The sequence below is a fragment of the Ovis canadensis genome, chromosome 13 (assembly GCF_042477335.2).
Source record: "Ovis canadensis isolate MfBH-ARS-UI-01 breed Bighorn chromosome 13, ARS-UI_OviCan_v2, whole genome shotgun sequence".
NCBI lineage: Eukaryota > Metazoa > Chordata > Mammalia > Artiodactyla > Bovidae > Ovis > Ovis canadensis.
The window spans coordinates 56,673,121-56,686,577 of NC_091257.1; the positions used below are offsets into that span (position 1 = coordinate 56,673,121).

General features: G+C 41.6%; 1 non-coding gene across 1 annotated transcript; it reads left to right on the forward strand.

Annotated features, from left to right (window-relative positions):
• The first annotated feature begins 564 nt into the window (after positions 1–564).
• On the forward strand, positions 565–668 carry LOC138417975 (U6 spliceosomal RNA). The gene has a single exon (XR_011248384.1). It is a non-coding gene; the product is annotated as a U6 spliceosomal RNA (small nuclear RNA).
• The last annotated feature ends 12,789 nt before the right edge of the window (positions 669–13,457 follow it).

Here is a 13,457-nt window from a genome sequence, read left to right on the forward strand (position 1 = left end):
ATGTTGGATGACTATATAAGGAAGTATTCAGTTCTGGGTTGTTTTCGGATGCATTCTTTATTCAGGACCCTGTAATAAACTTTGAAAAAAGCAGAGTGGCATGTCTTTGCTGAAACCAGTAAAATCAGTCTAGCCATGATAGCATTTTCCCAGTCGGCGCAACCATGAATCACTACTTTCTCAAAGGACTTAATTAACGTCAAGGCAAAAGCCTCTAATTTCCCCCCTATTTATCATTTGGCAACAAAACCTGTTTACTTACCACAGATGCCAAAGAATAGATTAAGCTGATAAAGAAAAGTATAAGATTAACAAGTGCAATTTACTTGTCAGATGGAGGTATTTTATCGTTTCACCGAGTTGTTCTCTCTAGAGGGAAACTTGTGTATTGATACTTTGCGACAGAGACAAAGCCAGGGCCAGTTCAGAGGTCAGTGTCAGGGAGGTGAAGACCGATCATCTCTGTGGACCAGGGAATGCCCTTCCCACACCCCTCCCATCACTGGAGAAGAAAGATAAGAAAGCATCTTTCTTACACGCTCTAAGTTAAACAAAGTTTTAAGTGTGCTTGCTTCAGCAGCACATGTACTAAAACTGGAAGCTGACAGAGATTAGCATGGCCCCTGAACAAGGATGATGTGTAAATCCGTTAAACACTCCATTATTAAAAAAAGAATTTTAAATACATTGCTGTAGTAAAGGGAACCACACACACACACAATAAAACAATATTACAGTGGCAAAAGGGAAAAATGGGGAGGAAGGGGTAGTTAGGGAGTTTGGGATGGACATGTGCACCCTGCTGTATTTAAAATGGAAAACCAACAAAGACCTACTGTATAGCACAAGGAACTCTGTTCAATGTTATGCGGCAGCCTGGATGGGAGAGGAGTTTGCAGGGGGAAGATGGATACATGTATGTGTATGGCTGAGTCCCTTCGCTATTCACCTGAAAACTATCACAACATTGGTAATCAGCTATACCTTAACACAGAATAATAAGTTTAAGAAAAAGAAGCAAATAATTACAATATTATAGGTGGAAAATAGGATGATATCTATACTTCTTAAGTTAAGACATAAATGTTCTTATTATTCATAAGTGTGACGCATGAATAATAATGATGAAAACTCGACAAACTAAAAATATACTGTAAATCCTCCAAAGTACCAGAAGTCAAACACACATATCCCACAAATATCAAAAAGAAGAGAAAGGGGAAAGCAAAGCAAAGAAAGGGAAAGAAATCCCTAGAGCAAATGATTAAGGAAATACAGAGTATATTGAAAACAAATCTCCGAAGTGAAGCTAGTGACAAGTGACACATAAACCACCATGTTCAAGTCATACATTTGGATGAAATGATGCTAACAAATGCACATGGGTTCAGCACATCTACTGGGAAAGAGTCTTGCAGAATGAGGTATGTGTGAAAGAAACTACTAAAATCAGAATGGGCAAAGACTGACCAGGCAAACTCTAACAGAGAGAAAGCTAGGAGTAATAATATCAGGCAAGGATAAAGTTAAAGCAAAAAGTGAAAAACCTAGAGTGAAAGGGGTCATGAATATTAACACATGGCATCACCTGCAACGATAATGCAACTGTCTTTTATGCACTAAATGGGGAAAAAGACAAAGCATAACTCCAAAGACTTCCCTGGTGTCTTGGGCTTCCCTGGCGGCTCAGACAGTAAAGAATCTGCCTACAATTCAGGGGACCAGGGTTCAATCCCTGGGTCAGGAAGATCCCCCTGGAGAAGAGAATGGCAACCCACTGCAGTATTCTTGCCTGGAGAATTCCATGGACAAAGGAGCCTGGCAGGCTATAGTCCACAGGGTCACAAGAGTCGGACACAACTTGGTGATTAAATCACCCAGAGACTTCTAGAAAAACTTTTAAAACACCCAGAAGTAGTATGAGATCAACTCATGATATCGTGCTTGATCAAGTGGATAAGATTTCTCAATTAATTAAGGCGGTAGAGGTTCTGAAGTCAGTCAGCCTCAGCCCAGATGGGTTTGCTCAAACACAAATCACTGGGTTCCACCCCAGGGTTCTGCTTCAGTTGGTCTGGGTAGGCACTTGAATCCTGTGCAGATGGACATTCAGTAGAGAAGACTATCTGAGGAGAGATGGTGCCCTTTTGAAAGGTGAGGGATTACAAAGACTAGGACGATTCAAGAACTGGTATCAGAAGTCTCCAGGAACTTCCAAGACTTAGGCGGTAGGGCCACCAGCCCAGGGGAATCACAGCCGAGCCTTGAGGTGACGGCAGCCTCGGCAGGAAAGCCACCAACCCTGGGGTTCAGGGGAGAGGCCTGAGAACAGAGGGGGAGTTTTGCCCCCAGTCTCTGTTTCTAGGGCTTCCCTGGTGGCCCCGATGGTAGAGAATTCGCCTGCAATGCAGCAGACATGAGTTCGATCCCTGGGTCGGGAAGATCCTCTGGAGCAGGGCATGGCAACCCACTCCAGTATTCTTGCCTGGAGAATCCCATGGACAGAGGAGCCTGGCAGGCCACACTCCAAGTAATCACAGAGTCGGACATGACTGAGTGACTAACACTTTCACTTGCACCTTTTGCTACCCATGGGAATGATGGGGGCAGAATCCCTCATCCTGTATGAGTCTGTCTATCTTAGCCTTACCTCTCCTCAGCTCTCTCAGGTGCTAAAGTTTTCCTCACAGCCTGCCTTCTATTTCTGCTCCCATTAAAAAAAGAAAAATCTCTGTTTGGCCACGTGTTGAGTCCTTTACACACATTCCGTGACTGTGTCCCTGTGAGGGCCATGACCCCTGTGTTATGAGTCAGGGATCTGAGGTCAGTGAGATCACCTACCTGAACACAGCGCGTGCAGTGAAGGGGCTCGAATCCCCATCCACCTTGACCCAATGCAAGAGTTACACAACACTCCTCACTGTGCTTCTTGTCTGCTGCTGCTGCTGCTGCTGCTGCTGCTGCTAAGTCGCTTCAGTCGTGTCCGACTCTGTGTGACCCCATAGACAGCAGCCCACCAGGCTCTGCTGTCCCTGGGATTCTTCAGGCAAGAACGCTGGAGTGGGCTGCCATTTCCTTCTCCAATGCGTGAAAGTGAAAGGTGAAAGTGAAGTTGCTCAGTCGTGTCCGACTCTCAGCGACCCCATGGACTGCAGCCCACCAGGCTCCTCTGTCCATGGAATTTTCCAGGCAAGAGTACTGGAGTGGGGTGCCATTGCCTTCTCCTCTTGTCTGCTAATCCTCTCTTTTCTTTGCACTCGTCTCTTTCTCCCAGATAGGAAGGGTAGGTTTAGTGGTTTTTGTTTTTTTGCTTTGTGGGTTTTTTTGTTCTTTTTCTCTCTCTCTTTTTTTCCTGATTATTTCCCAGGAAGTAGTCAAGTTTATATGAGTCTCCTTCAAGCCACCTCCCATGGCCACATTCCTCAGTCTGCTGAAACCGCTCCTTCCTCTTGACATTTCGATCTGGATGGAAGGCAGAGGCTGTCATCAGAGAACAGCCAGCTGCTGGTAGCACCAGCCTCCCACACGCCTGTCTGTCCTCACACGGCCTGCCAAGCCCCTGGGGCCTGAGTCTTGGCTTTGAAAGTCTCCAAAAATGGCAGCATCCTCAGCCAGAGACCAGGTCCACCAGTTCTTCCTAATTCTGTAGCTTAGAAATCATTTGCCTTTAAGGTGTCTTTGAACTTTCACGTTGGCTTAATAACTTACAGAGTTTTGAAGATGCCTTGCTCTCATCTGTGTCTGCCTTTCCTGTTGATCAGAAGTCAACTGCAGAGGGGCGTGCATCAGACCAAGAAATCTGACCAGACCCTGATTTCAGCACCGTGGGAGCGGACCAGTGGGGGTGGGTGGTCTCCAGGAGTCCTCCCTTGCTAGACATTCTGATTGTTCACCAATGCCCTCTGGGAATGCAATGCTGGATTCCACCCTGCAGTCTGGAAAACTCTGGACTTTAAGGAGATGATCACGTTCCAAAAATTGAGATAGCAAAACAAACAGGATGGAAGAGTCTGAAGGCACTCCCTTGATTTCCAGCTGTTTTCAAAATGTGTTCAGTTCAGCGAAACCCCAAACACATGGTGGAAAGCTTATTTCCCTCTAAAAATGTTAAATCCACACATCAAGCTAAAAGAAACCATCTCTGTATGAATTGGATTCATTCACACTTAACTAATGCAAAGCTTGGCAAGGAGCAAATGGAATATAAACAGACTCCTTTTGGTGGCCTGAAGACATCTTCCCTTGCTCCAGGTTGCCTACTAAGAAGGGGAAAGAGGAACAAGAAAGCTGGACTTCTTGTCTGACTCAACACCTTCCATTGGCAAGACTTCATCAGCACTAAACACAGATAAGAGCAGAAGACACTGTCTGTGAAGAGGATACGCACTGGATCTAGAAAAATGGTCCTGACAAACCTATTTGCGGGGCAAGAATGGACATGCAGTATCAAGAGTGGACTTATGGACACAGTGGAGAAAGGAGTGGGGCAGCAAATGGAGAGAGAAGCCTTGAAACATATGCGTTACGCAGGGACCTCAGCTCAGCGCTCTGAGATGACCTGGAGGGGAGGAATGGAGGGTGGGTGGGGGGGAGGCTCAGGAGGGAAGGGATATATGTGTACACACAGCTGATTCCCGATGTTGCACAGCAGAAACCAAGACAATATTGTAAAGGAATTACATTCCAGTATAAATAGGTAAATAGGAAAAGCCTCTGGCACGTCCATCACAGCCTTACAAAGAGGCTCTCAGTCCTTCCTTGCGATGCGTCCAACCATGATTCTGGTTGAGGCGCACTCTGTTTTCTCCCTGGATTATCTGAGCGTGCAACTCCCTGGTCTTCCCGAGTTCACTTTTGCCCTCTTTAACCTGCTCGGTCCCCAGGATACTTGCGTTTCTGAATGATGTTGTTAATCATGTAACTGCTCTGTGACTGACTTTTGGCCTCACTCTCACCTGGAAGTCTTACAAACCCTTAGTTACTTTGCATTAAATACCTCCCCTACCCCAGACCCTCCCTTGCACAGCAGCCAGCAATTCTGGGCTTTTTAGAAACCTGCCCTTTCATTTCTCTTACTGGTCTCTTCTTCCTTCACTCTGTTTAAAATCCTATTCGTTTTTAAAATTTTATTTATTTTAATTGGAGGCTAATTACAATGTTGTAGTGGTTTTTATTTTATTTTTATTTGTTTAGGAAAATGAGGTAAAGTTTACTATTCAATTTATAATGAACATAGTGATTTATACTTACACTTTTATGCTGCTGCTGCTGCTGCTGCTACTGCTGCTAAGTCGCTTCAGTCGTGTCCAACTCTGTGCGACCCCAGAGATGGCAGCCCACCAGGCTCCGCCATCCCTAGGATTCTCCAGGCAAGAACACTGGAGTGGGTTGCCATTTCCTTCTCCAATGCGTGAAAGTGAAAAGTGAAAGTGAAGTCGCTCAGTCATGTCTGACTCTTAGCGACCCCATGGACTGCAGCCCACCAGGCTCCTCGGTCCATGGGATTTCCCAGGCAAGAGTACTGGAGTGGGTTGCTATTGCCTTTTTTTCCTAGTGGAACAGGCCTTTTCTAAAATATAAACTTATTTATTTAAACTGGAGGCTAATTACTTTACAATATTGTATTGGTTTTGCCATACATTGACACGAATCAGCCATGGGTGTACACGTGTTCCCCATCCTGAACCCCCCTCCCACGTCCCTCCCCATCCCATCCCTCTGGGTCATCCCAGTGCACCAGCCCCGAGCATCCTGTATCATGCATCGAACCTGGACTGGCAATTCGTTTCACATATGATAATATACATGTTTCAATGCCATTCTCCCAAACCATCCCACCCTCGCCCTCTCCCACAGAGTCCAAAGCACTGCTCTATACATCTGTGTCTCTTTTGCTGTCTCGCATACAGGGTTATTGTTATTATCTTTCTAAATTCCATATATATGTGTTAGTATACTGTATTGGTGTTTTTCTTTCTGGCTTACTTCACTCTGTATAATAGGCTCCAGTTTCATCCACCTCATTAGAACTGATTCAAATGTATTCTTTTTAAGGGCTGAGTAATACTCCATTGTGTATATGTACCACAGCTTTCTTATCCATTCATCTGCTGATGGACATCTAGGTTGCTTCCATGTCCTGGCTATTATAAACAGTGCTGCAATGAACATTGGGGTACAGGTGTCTCAGTTCTGGTTTCCTCGGTGTGTATGCCTAGCAGTGGGATTGCTGGGTCATATGGCAGTTCTATTTCCAGTTTTTTAAGGAATCTCTACACTGTTCTCCATAGTGGCTGAACTAGTTTGCATTCCCACCAACAGTGTAAGAGGGTTCCCTTTTCTCCACACCCTCTCCAGAATTTATTGCTTGTAGACTTTTGGATAGCAGCCATTCTGACTGACGTGAAATGGTACCTCATTGTGGTTTTCATTTGCATTTCTCTGATAATGAGTGATGTTGAGCATCTTTTCATGTGTTTGTTAGCCATTTGTATGTTTTCTTTGGAGAAATGTCTGTTTAGTTCTTTGGTCCATTTTCTGATTGGGTCATTTATTTTTCTGGAATTGAGCTGCAGGAGTTGCTTGTATATTTTTGAGATTAGTTGTTTGTCAGTTGCTTCATTTGCTATTTTCTCCCATTCTGAAGGTTGTCTTTTCACCTTGTTTATAGTTTCTTTTGTTGTGCAGAAGCTTTTAATTTTAATTAGGTCCCATTTGTTTATTTTTGCTTTTATTTCCAGAATTCTGGGGGGTGGATCATAAAGGATCCTGCTGTGATTTATGTCGGAGAGTGTTTTGCCTATGTTTTCCTCTAGGAGTTTTATAGTTTCTGGTCTTACATTTAGATCTTTAATCCATTTTGAGTTTATTTTTGTGTATGGTGTTAGAAAGTGTTCTAGTTTCATTCTTTTACAAGTGGTTGTCCAGTTTTCCCAGCACCACTTGTTAAAGAGATTATCTTTTCTCCATTGTATATTCTTGCCTCCTTTGTCAAAGATAAGGTGTCCATAGGTGTGTGGATTTATCTCTGGGCTTTCTATTTTGTTATATTGATCACTATTTCTGTCTTTGTGCCAGTACCATTCTGTCTTGATGACTGTGACTTTGTAGTGGTTTTTAAAGAACCACTTTAGGGACCTCTGAGGGTTTAGTTGTTAAGACTTCACCCTCTAATGCATGGGGTGTAGGTTTGATCTCTGCTGGGAGAACTAAGGTCCCACATTCCTTGGAGCCAAAAACCAAAACGTGAAAGAGAAGCAGTATTGTAACAACTTCAATAAACACTTTAAAAATGGTCCAGATTTAAAAAAATCTTTAAAATAAATAAATGTCCACTTATACAATACTTCCTCTATTCAGTTTTTAACTTGCTTTTTTTAAGTAAGTTTAGATTTTTACAGGAAAATATAAAAATAGGACAATAAGCCCCTGAACTATGACCCCAGCCTCCACTGTTGCCAAGTCTTACATAACCATCCTGCAAGTATCAAAACCAAGAAATTCACATTGGTTTAGTTCAGTTCAGTCACTCAGTTGTGTCCGACTCTTTGTGACCCCATGGACTGCAGCACGCTAGGCCTCCCTGTCCATCACCAACTCCCAGAGCTTGCTCAAACTCATGTCTATTGAGTCGGTAACCATCTCATCCTCTATTGTCCCCTTCTCCTCCTGCCTTCAATCTTTCCCAGCATCAGGGTTTTTTCCAGTGAGTCAGTTTTTATATCAGGTGGCCGAAGTATTGGAGTTTTCAGCTTCAGCATCAGTCCTTCCAATGAATACTCAGGAGTGTACTTTAGGATGGACTGGTTGGATCTTCTTGCAGTCCAAGGGACTCTCAAGAGTCTTCCCCAACACCACAGTTCAAAAGCATCAATTCTTCAGTGCTCAGCTTTTTTTTTTTTTTTTAGTTTTTTATTTTTTTAAATTTTAAAATCTTTAATTCTTACATGCGTTCCCAAACATGAACCCCCCTCCCACCTCCCTCCCCACATCTCTCTTTATTGTCCAACTCTCACATCCATACATGACTATTGGAAAAACCATAGCTTTGACTAGACGGACCTTTATCTCTGCTTTTTAATATGCACACAGATTTCTCAGGAGGCAGGTCAGGTGGTATGGTATTCCCATCTTTTTAAGAATTTTCCGGTTTGTTGTGATCCACACAGTCAAAGGCTTGGTATGGCCAATAAAGCAGAAGTAGATGTTTTTCTGGAACCCTCTTGCTTTTTTGATGATCCAGCTGATGTTGGCAATTTGATCTCTGGTTCCTTTGCCTTTTCTAAATCCAGCTTAAACATCTGGAAGTTCATGGTTCACGTATTGTTGAGCCCTGGCTTGGAGAATTTTGAGCATTACTTTGCTAGTGTGTGAGATGAGTGCAATTGTGTGGTAGTTTGAACATTCTTTGGTATCGCCCTTCTTTAGGATTGGAATGAAAACTGACCTTTTCCAGTCCTGTGGCCACCGCTGAGTTTTCCAAATTTGCTGGCGTATTGAGTGCAACACTTTAACAACATTATCTTTTAGGATAATGGGTTCACATTGGTTCAATACCATTAAAAAAAAAAATGGCTAAGAGAAATGGCAACCCAGTCCAGTTTCTTGCCTGGAGAATCCCAGGGATGGTGGAGCCTGACGGGCTGCTCTCTGTGGGGTCGCACAGAGTCGGACACGACTGAAGCGACTTAGCAGCAGCAGCAGCAGCAAGGCCTAATTGACTTTCACTAGTCTTTCCACAAATGTCCCTTTTTTTTGTCCTGGGATCCAACTCAGGATTCCTTAGGGCCCCTAGTTTCACCCCTTGTGGTTCTAGACTTGCTTTCTCACAGAAAGATGAGACACGGTATTCTGTCAAACCAGTTTTTCTCAGAAGAAGCCTCTGAGCTGGGATCTCAGCTGAGTGCTGACCGCACCTGACAAGCAACGGGCTGGCACCACACAGACAGAAAGTACAGGACGCTGGAGCGCTTCCCGTCAACTCCAAATATACAAACGCCACACACTGCAGACCGCGACAGACGCTCTCTCTGTGTTGTCACCTTTATTGTTTTTTTATTTTTCAGGCAAGAATTTATGTAAGAAGATGATGAAAAGGAACAGGTCACTCAATGACCTATTGGATGGAATGTGAGCTATTTATTCAATAAATATTTTCTGAGTGTCTACACGCGCAAGATGGTTGTGGAAAGGACACAGAGGCACCCGGGAATTAGGGACAAGATGTGTTTCTGTAATACTTGTTTATTTAGGAAAATGGGATTTGTAATTCCCAGAAAACTTTGATCCTCAGCCCCAAACTTCCGCTGCTGCACACAGCTAGCCTCTCTCTCTGTCTTTCTGTCTCTCACACGCACACACCCCCCCTCTTCCTGCTCCTGAGCCTTTGCCCTTTGTCTGAGGGATGCCAGCTCAGGAGACAGTACCTAGGAGCCTCCAGGAGAAGAAGAACCATAGCATCAGAAGATAGAAGGAATTCTCAGGGGCCCAAAGTGATGGAAGTTTTGCTTTACACTCACTAATATCAAAACCAAGCTGAAAAAGAGACGACAAAGGAATATGCATGCTTATAAACCAAAAAATGTCCACTTTGTCTAAACTGAGGGCACTAAAAGGCTTTGGTTCCTGAAGTCACGAAACTTCCAAAGGTCCTGTTCTTTCAAAACTGGTCTTCCACCTTGAGGTTATCATACTGAGTGAGGTAAGTGAGAGAAGGAGAAATATGTGACATTCCTTATACATGGAATCTAAAAAGAAATGATGCTGTTGTTTAGTCACTAAGTCCCGTCTGACTCTTTGCAAGGCCAGGCCCCTCTGTCCATGGGATTTCCCAGGCAAGAATACTGGGGTTGCCATTTCCTTCTCCAGGCCATCTTCCTGACTCAGGGATCAAGTCCAATGTCTCCTGCATTAGCAGGCAGATTCTTTACTGCTGTGCCAGCTGGGAAGCCCATTTATTTATATATAATATTCAAACATATATATTTATAAGAACTATATTGCATAAGTATTTCAATGTATTTGTATAGCTCTATCCACTCCAGTGTTCTTGCCTGGAAAATCCCAGGGACGGGGGAGCCTGGTGGGCTGCCGTCTATGGGGTCACACAGAGTCATACACGACTGAAGCGACTTAGCAGCAGCAGCAGTAAGACATCTCATGTTGAACAAGTGTGGGATTTCAGAGAATGTGCCCACAGCCCTAGCAGTGCCTGGAATGTCCCGCCACTTTGTCGGTGATTATGGCGTAGTTGTGGCTTCAATATCTGTGATCAGACTGAGGGTGTTTTAGGTAAAACTTTTCTATAAAACCATCAGAACGTGAAGCCTTTTGAAAAGCCAGATTTAACAGTCTTTCTGGTTTCTGTTATGGTGCATAGTCTAGTTACTGTTTAACCTCTTGTTGACAAATGCTGTTAATTTATGGAAGCATCAAATGCACCTAGATTTTTTTAGCTTTGGATTAAATTTATGCAGAATGTGCTCTTAAGGAAAAGCTGTTTTATCAGTCTGCTCATTTCTTTTCTCCTTCACAGTGCATCAGGTTGTGGCTGTTCGTGTTTTTCTTGAAGAGATGTGCCTGAGATTGATTTACTTACTGGCCTTTTCCTGGAAGCAGCATTGGTTTTATTTATGAATTCTACACATTGCTTATCTGGGCACTTTTGTTTGATTTCAAATTCATTAGTGACTACTTTGGTGTTTATAACTGCTTTTTTCTAACTTCCTTTGGTTGCACATTCTTTACGTCTTGAGTAATTTCTAGTGAATACATTTCCAAATATTTTTTTGTTAATTAAAACATTTATGACTACGGGTTTCCTTCTGCTATAATTTTGGACCAATATACAGTACTTTCCTTGTCTTGAACTTCTAAAAAGTTTATAATTTTGGTTGTTTTTTTTTTCCAGTTTGATCTAAGGACTTTTTGAATCACTATTTTTAATTTCGGTTGGTTAGATTGATAGCAGTGGAAAGGGACAGGGGAAATGTTATTTTTAATTTCCAGTTTTTTTAAGGTTCTGTTGTTCTGGTTTCTATTTATTGGTTTTGTTTCTCTGCTATTTTGCTTCTCTGGTTATCCTCCAGTAAACAATAGGAGATATAATGTGATTTAGACACGATATATTATAAAGAATTGGCTCACAGGAGACTGGGAAGTCTCATGATCTTCAGACAAGGAAGATGTGTGAAGGTGTGTTAGTCCCTCAATTGTGTCCAACTCTTTGCAATCCCACGAACTGTAGCCCACCAGTCTCTGCTGTCCATGGAATTTTCCAGGCCAGAATACTGGAGTGGGTAGCCATTCCCTTCTCCAGGAGATTGCCCTGATCCAGGGATCAAACCTGGGTCTCCTGCATTGCAGGCATTTTCTTTACCATCTGAGTCACTTGGGTGTCTGCACCAGGAAAGCACGTGTTAAAATTCTAGCCTGAGTCCCTCTGAAAGGTGTTTGTTAAACACCATGCCTTGGTTGTGTTTTTATGAGATTCTCCTTATATTTCTAACAGTCATTGACACAGATGTTCACTAATATTCTTACACACATATGTACATAAACATTCATGAGCATTCCACTTTCTTGGTAGATATTAACCTCTGACTTTAGGATATGTTTCATGGAGTTTCAGTATTGATATTGCTGTCTTCTTTTTGTGGTGTATTCTTATTCCATCCCTTATTTTCTTTATTAAATGTCCAATCTTTTTCTTTTAAAAACAGTACAGCATTTATAAGTGTGGTTTCCAAAGTCCACTCTTTCAATTCCCTGTCTCTGCCCTGGCCAGTTATTTATCTGACTATCTCCCTGTTGAGATGTAGTATATGTTAAAGGGTTTGAAAGTGCCCAGCGTGTAAGAACCCAACAAATGTTTACCTATGGACCTTTTTTATGACTATCATTTTATTTTATGTTAGAAAATCATTTATCTTATAAATAAGCAAAACATTTATCTTATAAATAAGGAAGCATTAGAATTTAGTTTCTTAAATCCAGTTTGAGAGCTATATATTTTAATAGGGTGAATTAGTGAAGTGAAGTGAAAGTCACTCAGTTGTGTCCAACTCTTTGCAACTCCATGGACTATACAGTCCATGGAATTCTCCAGGCCAGAATACTAGAGTGGGTAACCGTTTCCTTCTCCAGGGGATCTTTCCAACCCAGGGATCTAATCCAGGTCTCCCACATATATTTTAATAGGGTGAGTTAAAATCCATCCAAGTTGATTTCTACCATCATTAGTGGGGGTTTTATTTTTATACCTATTCTTCCTTTTACATTTTTTATTCACTCGGATTTTATTATTTTAGCTGGATTATTTTAGCTGGGGAAAATAGATGATTCTGGAAATTTATCCATTTCAACTGGGTTATCCTATTTTGTAGCAGATTAGTCTTCATAGTGTTATACTTCTTTTTATTTCTGTAAAGCCTTCCATTTCTGACTTTTGTCATTTGTTTTTTTTCTCTTTTTTTCTTAACCTGCTAAACAGTTTGTCAGTTTTGCTAATCCTTTCAGAGAATCAATTCCTGCTTTCATTGATTTTTCCAGTCTCTATTTCTCTTTTTCTCTGTTATAATAGTTTTTATTGGTCTCCTTTTGCAATTTTGGGGTTATTTGCTCCTCCTTTTATAGTTTCTTAGGGTATAAAGTTTTGCTATTTGTTTGGATGTGTCTTGTTTTTTAACATAATTGAACACATATGTTCAATTAATATATAATTATAGTTATAAATTTTCCTCTTAGGTCTGCTTTTGCCATGTCCTATACATTTTGGTATGTTGTGTTTTCATATTTGTTATCTTATTATTTTTAAAAATTTCTCATTGATTTCTCTTTGAACTATTGGTCATTTAAGATTGTGTTGTTTAATTTTCATGCTTGTGGGTTTTTCTGTTCTCTAGTTCCATTCTATTGTGATCAGAAAAGATATGTTATATGATTTCAGCCTTTTGAAGTTTATTAAGTCTTTGTCCTCTGCTCAGTAAATGCTCTGTGGCCTGACATATGGTCTACCCTGTAGAATGCTCCATGTGCACTTGAGGAAAATGTACATGTTTGATACTGTTGAGGCACTGTTTTTATAAGTCTGTTAGGTCCAATTTACTCAGAGTGTTGTTCAAGTTCTGTATAGGCCGACTCAGAAAAATTGCAGGTTCAATTTCAGACCACCGCAATGAAGTGAATATTACTATAAAGGGAGTCACAGGAATTTTTTGGCTTCCCAATGCCTATTAAAGTTATATTTATACTACACTGAAACTTATTAAGTGTGCAATAGTATTATGTCTAAAAACCAATGTACATGACTTAATTTTAAAATACTTTATTTCTACAAAAATTGATAACCATCATCTGATGATGGAGAGTTGCCACAAACCTAAAAGGACCTGAAGTAGTCTGATCCTGCTACTATCAATCTGAGATCATCATTTCTTGTGTAACATCTACATTTCATA